Raw genomic sequence first — 17,730 nt, forward strand, 5'->3', positions numbered from 1 at the left:
TCCATAACACTAAATCTCTGGATTCTTGAGCCACTCCTAGTAAGCAAAGATAAAAAAGAGGAGAAACTTCCCTGACTGCTTTGCAAAAGTGTACCATTAAGTTGTTTGAGGAGATTTTAACTGGTGCTGTTTAACATCTTTGTCGGCAACATGGACAGTGGGATTGAGTGCACCCTCAGCAAGTTTGCCGATGACACCAAGCTGTGTGGTGCGGTCGACACGCTGGAGGGAAGGGATGCCATCCAGAGGGACCTTGACAGGCTCGAGAGGTGGGCCTGTGTGAACCTCATGAAGTTCAGCAAGGCCAAGGGCAAGGTCCTGCACATGGGTCGGGGCAATCCCAAGCACAAATACAGGCTGGGCGATGAGTGGATTGAGAGCAGCCCTGTGGAGAAGGACTTGGGGGTGTTGGTTGATGAGAAGCTCAACATGACCCAGCAATGTGCGCTTGCAGCCCAGAAAGCCAATTGTATCCTGGGCTGCATCAAAAGAAGCGTGACCAGCAGGTCAAAGGAGGTGATTCTCCACCTCTACTGGGCTCTCGTGAAGACCCCACCTGGAGTACTGTGTTCAGCTCTGGGGCCCTCAACATAAGAAGGACATGGACCTGCTGGAATGAGTCCAGAGGAGGGCCACGAAGATGATCAGAGGGCTGGAGCACCTCTCCTATGAGGACAGGCTGAGAGAGTTGGGGTTGTTCAGCCTGGAGAAGAGAAGGCTCCAGGGAGACCTTATAGCAGCTTTCCTGTACCTAAAGGGGGCCTACAGGGAAGCTGGAGAGGGACTTTTTACAAGGGCATGCAGTGATAGGACAAGGCATAATGGCTTTAAACTGAACGAGGGTAGATTTCGATTAGATGTAAGGAAGAAGTTCTTTACTGTGAGGGTGGTGAGGCACTGGAACAGGTTGCCCAGGGAAGTTGTGGATGCCCCATCCCTGGAAGTGTTCAAGGCCAGGTTGGATGGGACTTTGAGCAAGCTGGTCTAGTGGAAGGTGTCCCTGCCAATGGCAGGGGGGTTGGAACTAGATGATCTTTAAGGTCCCTTCCAACCCAAACCATTCTGTGATTCTATGATTCTATGATTTATGTGATAAGAGGAAGAAGTGCCAAGCTGAGAGCCTGCACAATGGGGTTGCTTTGCACAGCTGAGAAGTGTCTCGGGCAGTAGCATTAGCTCTCCTAGCTAGTGTCCACCCTCAGGCTCAGAGCAAATGCATTTACTGTGCCTTGGAGAATCTAGACAAGCTCTTCCTACCTGCAGGACCTAATTCCACCATCTAATGCTTTCTAGGGGAAAGATTCACCACTTACAAAACTCAAAATAAATCAGTTCACTTTGCCTGTTTTGTAAAATACTGCGTGCCTCTTCTTGGAAAAAGCAGCCTGCAATTTCGTGTTGAAAATGCTCTAAGAGAAGGACAGAACTCAACTTCAGTATAATTTGACTGTGTACGTCTAAGAGTTAACTTAAACTCTTTTAGACTACATACAGAGGGTCTCTTTGGGTTCCTCGTGCTTGTCATCTCTGCTATGAACAGCAGAAAGAGTGCCAGTTAGTTTTGTTTGAACTGGTTCACTAGTAGCTTTAGCATCTTGAATTGTGAGGAGACAAAATCATCATGCATTATGGCGTTATGAACATACCTGGGAGGTGATGCATGGGCTTCATCGCTGCCTCTTTCCTAAAGGAAAAACTCCATTCTGAATGATACAGAGACAGTATTTCCAAAAAATCTACACTGCAACCTGAAACGTATTCAATGCAAATTTTTCACAAAGTATTTTGGCATTTTTAACTCAATATCTGCAGACAGAAAAGGTTTCCTTGCATGTTGAATATTATATCTTGTATGCCTAGTAACAGCTGGCCACATACACAAGCCCCACAAGAATGGAGAGAGAACGGAGAGAGAATTTCAGGGCTGGATAAAATTCCTTGTTATGTCACTGTAAGGTGAAACAGATAATTTGGGAGGATTTCAGACCTGCAATGGACTAAATTTCCAACTTTTTGGAAATACAGAAAGGCCTATAAAAGTGTAAAATATTAAGTATGAATATGATCTAGTGAAAACAACTTTTTTTTTACAGTAATGATGTTTTACTGATGAAAATGGGTGTTATCACAGAATATTTTCATTTCTACAGAAGTGTTCGAGTTTTTCAGTAAAGCTAAATCCCTAGCTAGTCTCTATTTTGAATTAAAAACTCCATTATAAGAAAATAATTTACTGAGAACAGATTTTTTAAGGATTTTTTACTGTGTGAATTTACTTTTGAGTTTGATTTACTAAATATAATGCATGTAACAACAAAAGTTCCAAAATTTCATCTGAAATAGATTTGAATCTTGAGATCAACCCAAGCAAGAATACCTTTTATTGGGTCTTTTGCAGAACTGATTGCTTAAATTTACTCATCTGTAGCAAATACTGAAGATCTAATACTTCCCTGTCTGAGAAAAGGGCAGGACATTGCTGGCTTCTGTATCTACAAACTGTGTAGCCTGCAGCCTCCTAATCCTCTAAACCTTCTGGTAGACCTTACTGAATTTTGCATCAGAGGAGAAGTAGATGACTAAGTGCTATTAAAGACAAGATGCAAAAGTACAGACATCAGCCCAGCTACCATGGAAGGCAGACACCAATAATGAAAAACAAATTTATGGTCCATGCTTGCTTGATAAAGGACAGAGAAGCTGTGGGAAGAGGAAATAGGACATTAAAAGGCCTTTCCCACACCAGGGGACTGCTGGCCAGGCTGACAGCTTTGGTCTGTTCCTGAATGGTGCGGGGAATTGTTATTTCTTGACATTGGCCCTGGGTGAGTGAAGGTAAATGTGACACCTCTTCGGACTGGGCTCCAATTTTCTAAACACTACGGGAATTTTATTCTGCTTTTTAACGTTCTTCGAGGTGCCTTCTCAGAACTCGTGAATCATGGCCTCTTTTTGTACGCACATGAGCAGAACAACTTTTTTTAACTGTGAATGCCCATAAACTAACACACAGTGAGCTAACTGAATTAACTCATTATCATCAAAAGGATTTCACACAGTTTTCTCAAAAGTAAATCAGCTTCTCCTGCCTAATACTGTTCCAAAGCACAACAAAATAAAGGAGCTTCATAGCTTGCTTTGGAGGTTGTCAGACAACGTTCTCCCAAAGCAGCAATCTGAAATTGAGAAAGCTCCCCAAATAGTTGGTTCAGCCTCTGGCTGGGGGCACAACTTCCACTATATCCCTGGGACAGAGTTGCCATATAGATCTTGACTGTGTACATCTATCTTCTACCCATCAGTGCTGGATCGAGGGTCATGACAAAACCATAAAGCTGTGTGTGAACCGTCAGGAGAGAAGTCTGTTTTCTTTTCCTGGCCCTGAATTGATAGAATTATTATCTTGGTTTCAAGAGTGCCTGGAAATATGTCAGGGACCTTGCACAGTACCCCCTCAGAAATTTATGGTCTATATATGCAAGGGGGACAAATGTAGGCAGGGAAATGGAGACATCGCTTGCCTGGGGCTACACAACAGGTCAAATGGCAACGGTGGGAACTCCTGCACACCCCTTCCACAACGGACTGGCAAAAAGGGCAAGATGGGGAGTGAGGGGAGTGCTATATCTGTAGTATCTCATTTCTAAATGGGCTGCAGAAATGGCTGCATGTAAGATCTCCCACTATTGACTGCTGAGGATATAGGACAAGATTATAAGAAGGGTTATTTTTAACAAGGTCACAGCATTTTGAGCATTTTTGGCTCATGCACACACTGCCACAGGAAGATAGATATATATATACACACACACATATATACACTTTTGACTTTATTGTTACTGTATGGACTCTTTCACATACTTTATTTCCTTCATTTTAAAATTCTGGCTTATATGCTTCTCAGAGCAGGGATGTATTGTATATTTATAAAAGTAAAAGTAAGGTTTTCTCTGCAGCCATGAATTGTCTCCCTACTGTTGTGCAGACACTGAATAGTGCCTTGCCAGGGAGCTTCTCATCTTTTATCTCCTATTGGCTGACAATAGCCATCAAACTGATTTTTTGCAACTTAGTGAGAAACAAATTACAAATGCTGGGTTTCTAAAATTTACCTGGCACTGCAAAATAAAGCTTGAATCTGATTTAGAGTCTTTATCTCCAAGATGCAGAGTATTTGCTGTCAGATGCACATGAATGCACTTTGTCTAACGCACAAGCCTCTCTTGAATACAAATTTGATTGAAGCACCGGTTAAATTCTTGATTAAAACACTAGAAAGAGTGTTACAAAAAAAGCTATAAAAGCAATGAAATGCACACGTATATTCAGCATTGAGCTCTTAGGATTTTATTTAAGCTATTTTTCAGCAGCAGGAAGGAAACAATGGTTTGTGGAGTGGGATTCTATATACACTTGGGGATTTGCGGGTTGCTACAGAATGCAATTGAAGTTTCAAACCGTGTTATAAGAGCTAATTTATTCCTCCAGTAATTTAAGAAACCTCTTTGTGCTGTGCCCTTGCATTTAACAGCTTGGCATCTAAGAGAATGCCAGTGAAATACTTTATAAACTTACTAGAGAATGAATCTCTGACATATAAAGAGGGACCTTATAGTGGCTATTCTTCTACGGCATTATCTTTCCTCTCAGGAAATGAATTGAGCTGCAGTTATAAACTTACATTGGTGTGGTTTTCAAACCACATACCTTGAGAATTCTTGGCATTGTGCAGCTGTGTGTCTCCTGGTTTATTAGATTTTGCAGGGAGTATATACTATCCATTCATGCAGCCTGTTAATTTAAGTTCAGCATGACACAAGAAGCCTAACACAACAGGGGCCGTGAGTTTTGATCAGGACCCCTCTGTACCACAAACAGTGGCAAGAAAAACTGTAAGTGCTATAGAAGAGTCTAGAGCCAGCTGGATCACCGATAGCTATGGTGAGCTCCCCATATAGAGGGTGATACAACATTTTCCTCTGCTGTAGCATTTAGACTGCTGCTCTTGGTCATATTGCTCTATAGAATGTATATAGATGCATACGTATATGGAGAGAGAATATCTGTAGAGTAATGTATATATAGTAAAATATATACATTATAGATAAAGGTATGCTTTAGCTCAGTTAGAAGTTATGGGCTCAATTTATATGACATATACAGGGTATCAGACTGGGTCAGACCATGGGATTTGAAGGCACCACAGGGATCATCAGGCCAGCCTTTTGCAACTGCAAGCAATTATATACTTAATGTTTAATCCACAAGGATTCACAAAAGCCTGCTCCAGATGCAGCAGTCCCAGAACCCTTCTGCTCACCTCTAACAAATACAAGACCTAAGGTTACAGACAAAACACCACAGATGATCGCATGCCACCATAAAATAGCAGATCCCTGCAATGGGATAACAATCCTCTCTGGTCTTAAAAATCTTTATTACTGCAGCCTGTCCCATGCAGCAAAGTTCAAAGTTTGTTGGTTTTTTTTTTTTTTTTAATATAGGAATGGTTAATGCCACTGTGCTAACTCTGTATTTTCTCACACACGTTACAGATGGAAGGACATGCAGAGGGTTCCTGTTCATGGTCACATACTCAGACAGTGATGGAACTGGGAACAGGATCCATACATCCTGGCTGTCAGTCCCTTGCTTACTTTGTCATCTATCACTAGGCTCCCTTTGTCACACTTTACTTCCTTGACATATGCTCTCACGATGTTATTCTTCAGCAGGGAGAGACTTCACTGTTGTCCAGACAAAAACCATCTGCAGTTGTGCAATTAAGGCCTTAATCAGACCTTTGGACCTCTTTCCTGGCTTTGGCTAGTTTTAAGTGATAATGATGATGGTTTATACTTACACCTCTTAAAATGAAAAATGAGCATGGAGATAAACACACTTCAGTCAATAAATTCTCCTGTTCTCTCTAATGTAAATGTTGGCTTTTTTTCCTGCCATCTTGCTACAGATGTCCTAAGCAGTACATTAACCCTGTAGTGCACGTGCATGATCCTCAATGTCCTAATTCTTGAAGAGAAATGGGCAGAACGGCAAAGACAATGCACTATGTAACGTCTTAATTTCTACTGAACAGAATCAGTTTATAGTGAAACACAGGCATATAATTTTGATTTATTTTACAACTGAATCTTTTTTTCATAGGCATGGGCTTTGAGCTTCCTCCCATAGAAGGTGGCATAGGTTTTACAGTTGGCTTCAATAGGATTTGAATACTGCTATAGTCCAGCTATAAATTTTAGTCATATTTTAAATTCAAAAATAGTTCTCTATACAGTGCAAGAGTACATTTTTACATCTAGCATGATGATACTATTTTTGAGTAACATCATACACGTCTAAACAGAAGGTTTTGGAAGACAAAAAGGAGGTGGATAATCTTCTTCCTTAGAAGTCAGTTTGTTATTTGAAGGAGCACAACTGACCTTCCAACTAGTAATGATGTGCCACAAGTCTGACCTGGACCGTTATTTTTGCTAGAAAACCTTGTACAATTGAAAGACTGCATTAACAATATGAATTCATTAAAATGATGCCGAGTGAGAATTTGCAGCTTGCAAAAACAGATAAGATGTCCTGATAATGCCTTGTGATATAAAAGAAGTCAAGGAGGTGATCAAAGCCTCAGACACATGAACAAGAGCTGTTATACAAGTTACGGAGGGGTAGAATTACTATGTCAGCTGATCCACCCGTGCGCATCCTCACTCACTGCTGCTGTGAAGGCAGTTTGAGGTGGGTTAATTACAAGTGCAAGTACACTACAGTGATCTGTATTACCTTCAGCGTGACTGGGGTAAGCATACAGACGGTTGGGCTAACCTGTTTCTGAATAGCTCACATTTGTCATGGCATGGGAACACGTACACGTACAGTTGATATGCAGCAAGTTTAACAATTCATGGTAACCGAAGTTTTAACAGTCTTCTCTGGCTTTAAAACAATAAAACATTTATCATCATACCAGAGTTTGGTCAAATGAGGTTTAAATAATGACTTGCTGCCACAAAAGTAAGTATAACATGTTTATGAACAATCTTTTCCAATTGTGCAAAATTGCAATTAGCACTTGACTTTATCAGTTCAATAGTTTCAGACTAGATATAAGGAAGAATTTTTTTACGATGAGGGTGGTGAAACACTGGCACAGGTTGCCCAGAGAGGTGGTAGATGCCCCATCCCTGGAAACATTCAAGGTCAGGCTGGACGGGGCTCTGAGCAACCTGATCTAGTTGAAGATGTCCTTCCTCATTGCAGGGGGGTTGGACCAGATGACCTTTAAAGGTCCCTTCCAGCCCAAACTATTCTGTGATTCTAATTATTTTAGGTCATGTTCTGACATTCCTAAGTCTTCTAGGGCAGTATGAGTCTATATGATGAAAGGACAAAACAGTGTGAGAAGCTTTTAATGAGATGATAATTTATACTTCATAAACTTTGTATTCATTGGCTTCTTTGCCAATGTGATTTTTAAATGTTTTACTTATATGTGTGAAAAGGTGAGGTTTAAAACCAGCTATTTTTGAATATTGCAAAATGAGAAAATAATACCAGGTTGTACATAAGTGAACGTTATGAAAATGCCTGCAGAGCCAAGTAAACCCGGATATCATGAAAGAGAAAATATGAAGAAACCTGCATGCCTGCATGCAAAGCATTTCTTCACTCTTCTCTCTACAACCAGGCAGTTGTCATCCCTTCATTTTTTGAATCTCATTCCTAGAAGACAAGCCTTTTTAATGTTAGCTGGAGCATTTTCCAAGTGCTATATTTATGTATTATCTTTATACTCACCCCTATCCCAAAGGATATATCCCTCAGCGGGCAAGACTCCAATATGAACTGTAGTAAGAGTAAGGACTGGAAGAATTCATCTGTTGAAGATTTCTCAGGCTCTTAGAGAAACTGGTGCCAGTACGGTACGAGGCCCTTTTAGAAATCCACTTTAACTCAACTGGCCTCTGTATAATTATATTAGCTCTGCAATTAACAATCAGTAGCTATCAAGTGAAATTGCAACCATGGCCTCCTAGTAAAATCATCTCGTTAGTGCTGCATCCAAAAGCCTGCTTTCTTTAAACTCTTTGGCAAGGGTGAAACACCGGCTCGGAATTTCTGAGCGATAACCGGTTCACAGAGGGCAGCAGCTTCCTACTGAACTTTGCTGTGCATCCAGTCACGCATGACAGAGCTCTTCAGAGGTGTATTGATGAGATACAGGACTGATAAGGAAAGTAAACAACTGAAAGTGAGAAGTAGCTTGAAAGGTCAGCTGCACCGCTGAATAGGTACGGATGTACTCAGCCGCTGGCACCCTCTCGTACCTGGAGCAGAGCTCTCAATCTCGCTGCCATTTTAAAAACCTGTGTGTAAAGTCAGCATAAACATTTTGCAGAGTCCTACGCAATGATAAAAGAAAAAAAAGTAACAGGCTTCTTAAATCATGTAGCGTAAAAGCATGCTGTTTACATAAGTAAAGCGGAAATGTTTGCTGGTTTTCTCAGTAAGCGCTCTTTTTTGGCAATACAAAGGTTTGCAAAAGTTTTATCTGTTCATCAAGTCTTCAATCAATTCTATAACCTCCAAAATGCCTTTGAGTCTGATTTTAGGAGACTGTGAGTCTCTTATGCCTCTTAAAATAAATCAGGACAAACATTTTTGAAGTCAATGGGCCTATATTTTTGACGGATACAAATCATTGTAGCTTTTTTTGACATCAGTATTCCTCTTATTTACACTAGCAGAAGTTTAGCAGACTTGTATCACTGACTTGATCACTTCATTCCAAACACACTGCATTTTTCCTGAGTGCTTGTAGTTATAAATACGTATTTATTACAGAGACAAGAAAACCAGAAAATAGGAAATTAACACTTTAAAAGGCCATTTCATAGAAGTGCAGGAAAGCTTGCTCTGCTAAAAGTCAATTAATCTAGATAGTCTGCTGAGAAATCTCTCTCAGATACTCTGCTGAGAAGATCTAACACAGTTTAGGTAATATACTTTATGTCATGGAGTCTGGCATGCATGAGCCAACTGTAGAAAGGAATTTTAATCAATGTGTTCATTTTCTAATCAGAACTGCTGCCCATCGTTAAAAATCGTGGCCTGCCAAGCTCCAGCTGAAGCTAGACTTTGCACTGAAGCTGCTGGGGACTGGGCAGATCTTTGCTTCTGCTGACTCTGCTCTGAGAAACTAACTTCTGGCAAAGGGGGTGGACAGCTGGCTCTGCTGATGTTGTCAACTGCTGCAGCACAAGTTGCCAGACCTATGTGTCAGAGAGATATTTTTTTAAAGGAGAGAGAGAAAACAGCAATCATAACACTGTACCAGGCAGAAATGAATTTGGGTTGGTTGTTTTTTTGCAAATAGACATTCTTTAGGTCACAGTGGGGAATTTTGACATTGCGAAGGGGATGAATGGCTTAGTAGGCAAAATAAGAACAGCCTCTACTTGTAGCTGTAATGTGCAAAGGCTGCCAGACATCCATACAGGCTATCGGGTCCATGCAGAAGTCCAGGAGGCTTCCAAAAGCCTTTTTAACCCATGGAAAATGCTGCATGTGAAAGTGAATGCTTTATGAATTGCCATCTACTACTTGGGGAAAACATAGATCATTGTAACGGTGAACTGTGCAAAGTGGCTAATTTATGCCATAATGAATCTTAAACGATGAACTAATTTGTGTTACTTCTAGAATAGGAGGGAAGGATACAGCAAGCCAAAGTTCCATCCCGAGAGAGCTCAGACTGACAGCATTAACACCTATTGGCATGTGCAATGCTGCTGAATAAGCTCATTCTCCAGGGCTGAGCGGAGGCAATTCATCACCGATACAGAGAAATCTGCAAGCAGCAAAGATTGCAGTGAGCCATCCCTAAATGAGGAGACACTCCCCTAGAATCATAAAAAGCAACTTGATATCAAAATAACTTCATGTCCGAAACTCATATCAAGATCGATGTAAAACTGACAACATCACTACGGCCAGCAAGGGAAGGAATAGGAGGGGAGAAAGGTAGAGACACATGCCAAGTTCAAAGTGCACACACAAATTATAGATCATCTCTAAAATCTGAAGACCTGCTGAGATCAAAATATTTCCACAGGATAAATCACGCATCTAGCAGCAGTATGTGGGTGGAGTATTGGTTCGAATGATGCAGTAGTGGATATTTCACTAAAACACAGCTGTGAATGTCAACACGGCCATGAACAACTAAGTACCCTCCTCTCCTTTGACATTTGATTAGCAGAATATATAAGGGTTCAGTGAGCAAACGAGTGTTATTGGAACAAATTTTCAAACCCAAACTGCCAGGACAAAAAAGAGGAAAGTGATACCATGTCGTTATCATAAGACAAGCTATCACTTGCTCAAGTGTCAAATTGCCAATGTGGTGTAATAAAACTTTGTCTAACAGAAGAAAGTGAATGAAGGACCTTTTGAAGCCCAAAACCATATAAAATGCTCCTAAGACATCAGATGCTGCTAAACCACTGAAACCGGGATGGCTAATCTAAGCTAGGTGAACAGTCTAATCTTGAATCTAATCTTGAGCGAAGAGAGAAAGATGTCTCCAGAGGGCACTTTCTCCCATCCTAAGCAAAGAGTTTAAGGGGCAGTGAATCACCAGCTGGGAATTGCCTGACTCCTCTCATCCTAAAGCATGGAGGCTTATCTTTGAGCTGCTGTCTAATATTTAAACAGGCAAAATTGATTAGGATTAATCCTTAGAGACCACTTGTGACAAGCCTGGTTTGCATGCCTTGTTCATTACAGTTTAGAAACTGAGCTACGGCAAAGATTATTTTCCTCTCGCTGAAGCTAGCTGCCTCCTTCACTGCGTATTCACATCAGTATTCATTGGGAAAAGCTAAGCTTTTCCTGCAGCCAGAGACAGGTTTCAGCTGACAGCTAACTCCTGGTTAGATGTTGTATCTCTAGAAGTGAATTCTTGGTAACTGAAGGATTAAATCTGAAAAAGAGTGAGGTCTACGTGTATGTGCTGGAAGGAGGGTGGAAGAGAAGACAAAATACAGAATTAAAATTCCTTTGGAGTACTGAATGTGCTGGGAACCTCTGGTATGATAGCCTGCCTACCAACAGCTGTAACTAAAGTGCACAAGTACCCTCACAGCGTGCCAGGCTTCTCCTCCGTTCCAATACAGGCAGCTACAAGAGATCTTCCCCTTCCCACTCACATTTTCTAAAACCTGGATGCTTACTGACACCCGCTTAGCTGCATTTCAGAGCCTCTGTGAGTCACTGAGCTAGGGTTTATTACTCACTGCTGAGCAATAGCTAAGGAATTAGGAGCTCTGGGGCTCATGTGTCGGTGGTCGCTACATACACAATGTTAAATACGGCAGGTTTGCCTGGGAACCCTCCGAGTCATCCCTCTTTTTCTTTTATTTTATTTATTTAGTTTTCAACAGGGTTCAGGGACAGGGTGTTCCTGCTTTCTGGGTTATTTTGTTACCCTTGGGTGAACAAGCAGACAAACTGTGCATGAAAACGGATTTTATTCATTGTGGGAAAGTGAGTGTATACGGGGGAAAAAAATGTGTTCCACATTCTCTCCACATGATGAATTTAAGATTCATGTGGAGATAAACCAAAAATACCCATGAAAGGGCTTTGGTTTTTGCATCTCATTTCCACAGGAGATTCCCAGAGTTGTTTGTTTGAAATAAACAACATAAAAGGAGACCCTCTGCCCACTCTCTGATGTGAAGTAATTAATGCCTGGATCAGCATTTCCACTCTTAATTCTGCTTTTCATATGGTTTGATTTAAAAATTTGCTCCAGACATGAACTTAACATGTAATAATACTTTGCCTTTAGAAAAGTCTTTCATCTGAGCAGCACAAAGTGCTTTGAAAATATTAGTCAATTAAGATTCACAACATCATGAGAGATACAGGCTTTTTTTCAAAGAGAAACTGAGGCATTCAGGGTCAGACACCCTGGTGACATTTTGCCTAGTAATATGACAGAGTATCAGAAACTCAGATTTCTGTTCATTAGTTTTGATAATCATTTGAACCCATCGCTGTTTCCATGTCCTACTTAAAGATGGCTTTTTTATTTTTCATACCGTGAAGAAATTTGAAACAATTATTTCACTAAAAATTTTCTATGTAGCTAGATGCAGCTTTATGATATAATAATAAATAATAGATAATAATAAAGATCTCGTGGTGTGTATAATCATCCTGAATTATTGTAACAGACCTCATTAATGAAACGGTGGGAGTCACCCACTGCTGATCTGCAGCCATCTTATGGGTATCGAGCATCAAATATTAACAGCACGCTACATCTGCACTGCAGCAGAGTTTAAAACAGAGAATGTAGATGGGAGGAGGAACTGTAAATTGTACTTAACCTGGGGCAGAATTGGCCCTCAGTATCGTGATTATTGAGAGTCTGGATGGGGTTTAGTCTGGGTAATTTAGGCAACTAACACCCTAAATTTCCCAAACCTAGTATAACAATTCTTGTCTATTATAGGGTGGGTTTTCTGTAGTCACTGGAGAGCTAGGTGCTGTTGAAAGCTGCCAGCAGGAAAGCTTGTCTAAGTTTAGGCACCCAATTTAGGTGGAAACCTGCCTCTGGAGGTTTCCAGAGGCACTTACCTCTTTCCATTGACCGCACAGACCATGTGGGTTCTGACTTTTAAAAGATTGCTTCTTAGATGGATACAATTCAGGGTACCGCTGAGGTGCTTCCATTAGACAGATTGGATGCATGTCTCCTTCTGATGTTCTGCAAAAATTGCAGTGGAGTCTGCAATGCCCAAGTGTCCCCCCCCTGTCCCCAGCATCATTTCAGCTCTTGCTGCAGCATTTAGGTCTTGCTCAAGGATCTCTCAGCCCAGTATTCGGAGCTGGCCTTCTCCATGAGAACGTGTAAGTTCACAACACAATACAGCCAAACCGCAGGTGAAAATCTTATTTTTACAGCACAAAGAAGTAAGTGTAAAAGTCTCAATATTTTTTGTTCTTTCTCATTTTGCTCAGGTAGGAGAGCTGCTAGGATGCTTTGCACTGTGGCAGGGAAGATTACCCAACCCTACTCTGCATGGTGGGACATCCATCCTAAGCCTGTGGGTGCTCTGTGTATTATGGCAATGACCTATAAAGAACCAAGTCAGACATGATCCTTGTCCCCTTCCAACCTTGCTACCTGATTTATGGAAGATTGCAGAAGGCGGCTGTAACAAGCAATCAGAAGGAACTGAAGAAAGAAAAGAGATTTTATAGGAAACCACAGGATTACATAGCTCTAATGAATGCACAATCAAGCAGTTTCAAGTCAAGTAATTACAAAAGAGTAAATCATACGAAGTAGGCATAAAATCAATGAAAGAGAGATGAGATGCCCCTCCTGACCACCTGCCCAGCTGCAAGCAGTTGGTATTTCACTGTAAGCATCATGGAACAGCATGGCACAAAAAGAAGTGGCAGGTGTGGGAAAAGCTAACAACAGGCACACTGGAGGAGCTGAAGCTGGGCTATTAAGGTCCTAATCATCTCGTGAGTCCCAGAATTCAAAAATTAAGCCAATGTGGACAGCAGTGCTCTGATATCCTACTTGATTTGTGACATTCAGTTTGCCACCAATATCCCATTTTGGAACAAGACAATCCAATACCTTAGTTGAGAAACAAGAGCCCTGGGAAGAAGACCACAGTAGGCTCCATTTGTGGTACTGCGGAGAGAAATGTGGAGGGAGGGGGTTAGTCCTCATTAGTCCTGTTCATCTCTGTTTCTCTTTCTGAACATGTTTTTTTCCAGCAATTACAATGATCAATCAAATTTCAGTAGTCAAGGACCACCATATCTGCTCCTTTCATGGTCTGATCTCCAATGCAGAGATTAATTACCAGTGTTTTACACTTAATGACATAACTAAGACCAAAAAGTATTAGTATTTCAGTAAGTTTGCCTCCAAACAAATATATTTAAACTTTGTATTACATCCTGTTCAAATCCCCCAAAGACCACAATGTCAAAGTTTGCATATAAGCCAGTTCCCTGACCTTTATCAGGAGAAAATGTATTTCAGCTTTAACTCTGGAGAGGCAAGAGTAAGGAATATACGTGATTGCTAATAAGCTACGCAGCACATGACATGCTGGAAAGACTGCAGAGTCATGCATTACTCTAATGACTTTGAGGGGGAGTGACAGTCCTGCTTTACAATATATTGATCACCAAAGCAGCTGCCAAAAAACCCAGCAGTGAAATATTAAATGTACATTGAACTTGGCCCTTTTTCACAGTATCTCTTTCCAGGATTTGTAATTGAACAACCTGAGGCATGAAACGGTCCTGTTTGCACTAGCTATGTATTCCTCCCGAGGAGCCCTCTGTAACTATGGTGTCAAAACACTTCCCATCTTCAACCTGGTAATTCTTGCTCCAGTCTCCTGTGATTCCCATTTTTCAGTAGGGAACCTGCCCCATAACTAAACAGTGACTTTTTTAGGGTCACATGGGAAGTATGTGTCAAAACAGAGGAGTTTCACCTGTCCAGCCTAGTGCCCTAAGACCAAGGCCATCTTTCCCATTCGGATTTTCAATAGGTTCTTGGGTGTAATCGTCTTTTCCGTTGAACTGTTACAACGCCGAGTGCCATAGGTCTTCTGATTGCAAGTGCAGTAGATACGAATAGAAATAATCCTCGTGGCACTGTACAAAGGAGGTGACTCTAAACCGGTGTATAGCACAGAAAGCCATGGCAGCAAAGGGACTGATGTAGGGATTGTAGCAAGAACGTACGGTCCTGCTGCGTACAGAGTTTAGACTTTGGTTTGTGTGGAAGCTTGTGATGTTGCATTTTCTTTTTTTTGTTTGGATTAATCTAGGGCCATTGTTGGTGGTATAAAATCCTTTTAACAGATTGCTTAGGGCATGGCCCTCTGTGATCAAGGGCAGCACATTCAGTCCCTGTTATTAAATAGTGCTGCCTTTAATCCCCGGAGGTGAATGACGTTCTGTATTTTACAATGTGGCAAATGCATCTGGCAATGTTCAGATACGGGTTATGAGAAAGCGTTTTTTACAGGCAGGCATGCAAACATATAAAGCTGTTCTGAGCAAGGTCAGAATAATTCACAATACATATTTTGGCTCAGCTTGAAGATCATCTGCAAAACCTACATACAGAAAATTGCAGGCAAGACTAATAAAAGGTTTAATGAGCCTTGACCAGCAAGAACAGTTTATTATGATTTGGTTTAATAGTCCTTTCAGCTACTCTTTCCTCATGACAATAAATATCGGCCATTACCTGCCCATGAACCTTTTTTTAGCTCACCATGAATCACACCTCAGAAAAGACACTATATGGGAAGTGTGTTTGTGCAGACACTCAATGGGTTGGAAGGATGAAAGCCAGATCTGGTATTTTACTTCTACACCCAGAACAATTACATCGGAGTCACTTCTCTGTGTCAAAAGTTAGTTTCAAAATACAGCCTTGTTTATAATGAACTATTCCTTTTTAAGGCTAATGCCAGAAGATTAGATGCCTTTGGATTGTTTTACCTATTATTTGAGGTTATTTTGTTTGTCTGATGAAAGTCCTACTTGAGTATTTGAGATTTATGCTGGGGAGCACAATAACAGGATACGGTCACATCAACAGCTGACTGGGAGGTTCACTAGCGGTGAACTTCTAACGCTTCAGCTATTTTGTGGTAACAGCCCTTTGCTTGCTTCATCCCCAGTCGCCGGGGAACAAGCTCCCTGCAATCAGGCCACGTTTCCCATGGAGTATGCTCCAGCAGTTACCAGGATGTGACCGATCCTCTGTGAACCCACGTCCCAACTAACCCCTCAACAACGTGTCCATGGGCCTAAGCCCAAGACGTTTACAGCTGCAACAGACAATAACAGGGACCCTTTAGCATCAGATAGAGAATGCTTTTGTCATGCGAAAGATTTTGGATGTTAACAGAGGGTGGGAGCAACAGCTTTGCCAGTGAGCGGGTTTTGAGATGAGCTTTGAAGGAAGAGAAGGGAGGATTTTTGGAGTGCAGAAAGCCTGAAGTGCTAGATTTTTTTCCCCTCTAAATAACAAACGAAGCTGTGACCACAGGGTCTGCCCATCCTAAGTCCCTGGGATACTGGAGGGAGACGAGGAGTGATTAGAAACAGCTGAAATATTGCTTTAAATCTCCATTAATTAATCCTGTAGCAATTCCACTGTCTTCATAACTTCCTTTAACAGGAAATTTTCCTTCCGCTGTCTGAATGCTGAGGACAATTTTTTTCTTATTATTATATGTCAAAAACTTGTTTTGAAATGAGTTTGTCAGATTGCCCTGAGTGATGCTGCACCTACCAAATTAACCTGCCAATGCGAAGAGCCACCACAAAGCATTAAACAAATCATTCTGTCTATAGGAAGCAGTTTGTAGTGCATAAGCATCCCCTTGGGCATGATCACATCTGCGTTCCCAGTGCCAGGTATCCAACTTGGCAGGACACCATCGCTCAGCTTCTGAAAACAAACCTGCGACCGCAGCAGGAGGGTGTCACAGGCTCTCTCCCATGACCAGCTTTAGCAGTCTTCCGAAGCTGGAGCTGGGAAGCAGCCTTTGAAGAGGTGCCAACAAGGAGAATTGTCCTAACCATCCTAAAGGGCAAGTCTGCACCTCTGAATGTACGTGTATGGATCCTATCAGTACTAATGCACAGGTAAGAGTGTATAGGACACCTAGGAATCTGTGTGCTGAAAACCCCAACAATTCAAAACCCTCATCTGCAAGATAAGGAGACAGGAACACACATGAAATAGGTGTTAATCGTGTTGTTCTTGCTCTGCACGCCACTGACTCATTCCTTCCATTTTGACAGGCTATATCCGGAAAAACAATGCTGGATGGTGGCTGTGTGTTGCCTACAATCCTGGCAGAGATACAGCAAGATAGATCACACGTCTTTTTATAGATGTAAAAAGGCCAACGATGAGAAACAATCAAGATGGAAGAACAAAGCTGTTTGAGAAGTAGGTATGTACTGTCCTGTCCTCTCCACCCTTTTGTCTGGGTTAATTGGTCACTGGGACAGGTTATCTCACCCACCTGGAGGTAAAAATGTGGGGTCGGTGTAGGTAACCTGGCCTTGCATCTGGGAGCTCAGCTTGCACTGAGCTTGCTTTGCTCCTGAGTTAGTTTGTTAGATGTGTGTGCGTCATCTGGGAGAGCGGAGGATTTATTTGAGACTGGCACAAAATTCACATGGGAATAATTCCTTAAAGCAGAGCCACATCCTCTTAATGGAGGTCTACACAGGGCGGGGAGGAGTGCTGGGAAGGTTTAGAAGAAGTGCTGTGGATCAGGAGCAGTAACTGAAGGATGTGGCTGCTGACAGGAGAAGGGAGGAAGGTCCCAAGTAGCTTGAAAGAGTAACCTCAGCTACCAAAAGGTCTTGCTGCTGTCCGGTTTTGAGGATAACCCAGCTCAAATGCCTGAGATAAGACTGGCACTTAAGCTTGGTGCTGTAAAAATATGCTGCAAGGTCCTCTGAAAGCTTATGGGGTATAAAGTGAGACAGGCAGAGTGTGGGAGAAGGATGCTGTTCCTTCCCATTACACAGTGATTCACCCATGACCACGTAGGAAGCTCTGGCAGAGCTGGACTTTGCACATGGGTCTCTGGAGCCCCAACACCTCTCTAACCCCCAGCCAAC

The sequence above is a fragment of the Gymnogyps californianus genome, chromosome 1 (assembly GCF_018139145.2).
Source record: "Gymnogyps californianus isolate 813 chromosome 1, ASM1813914v2, whole genome shotgun sequence".
Taxonomy (NCBI): Eukaryota; Metazoa; Chordata; class Aves; order Accipitriformes; family Cathartidae; genus Gymnogyps; species Gymnogyps californianus.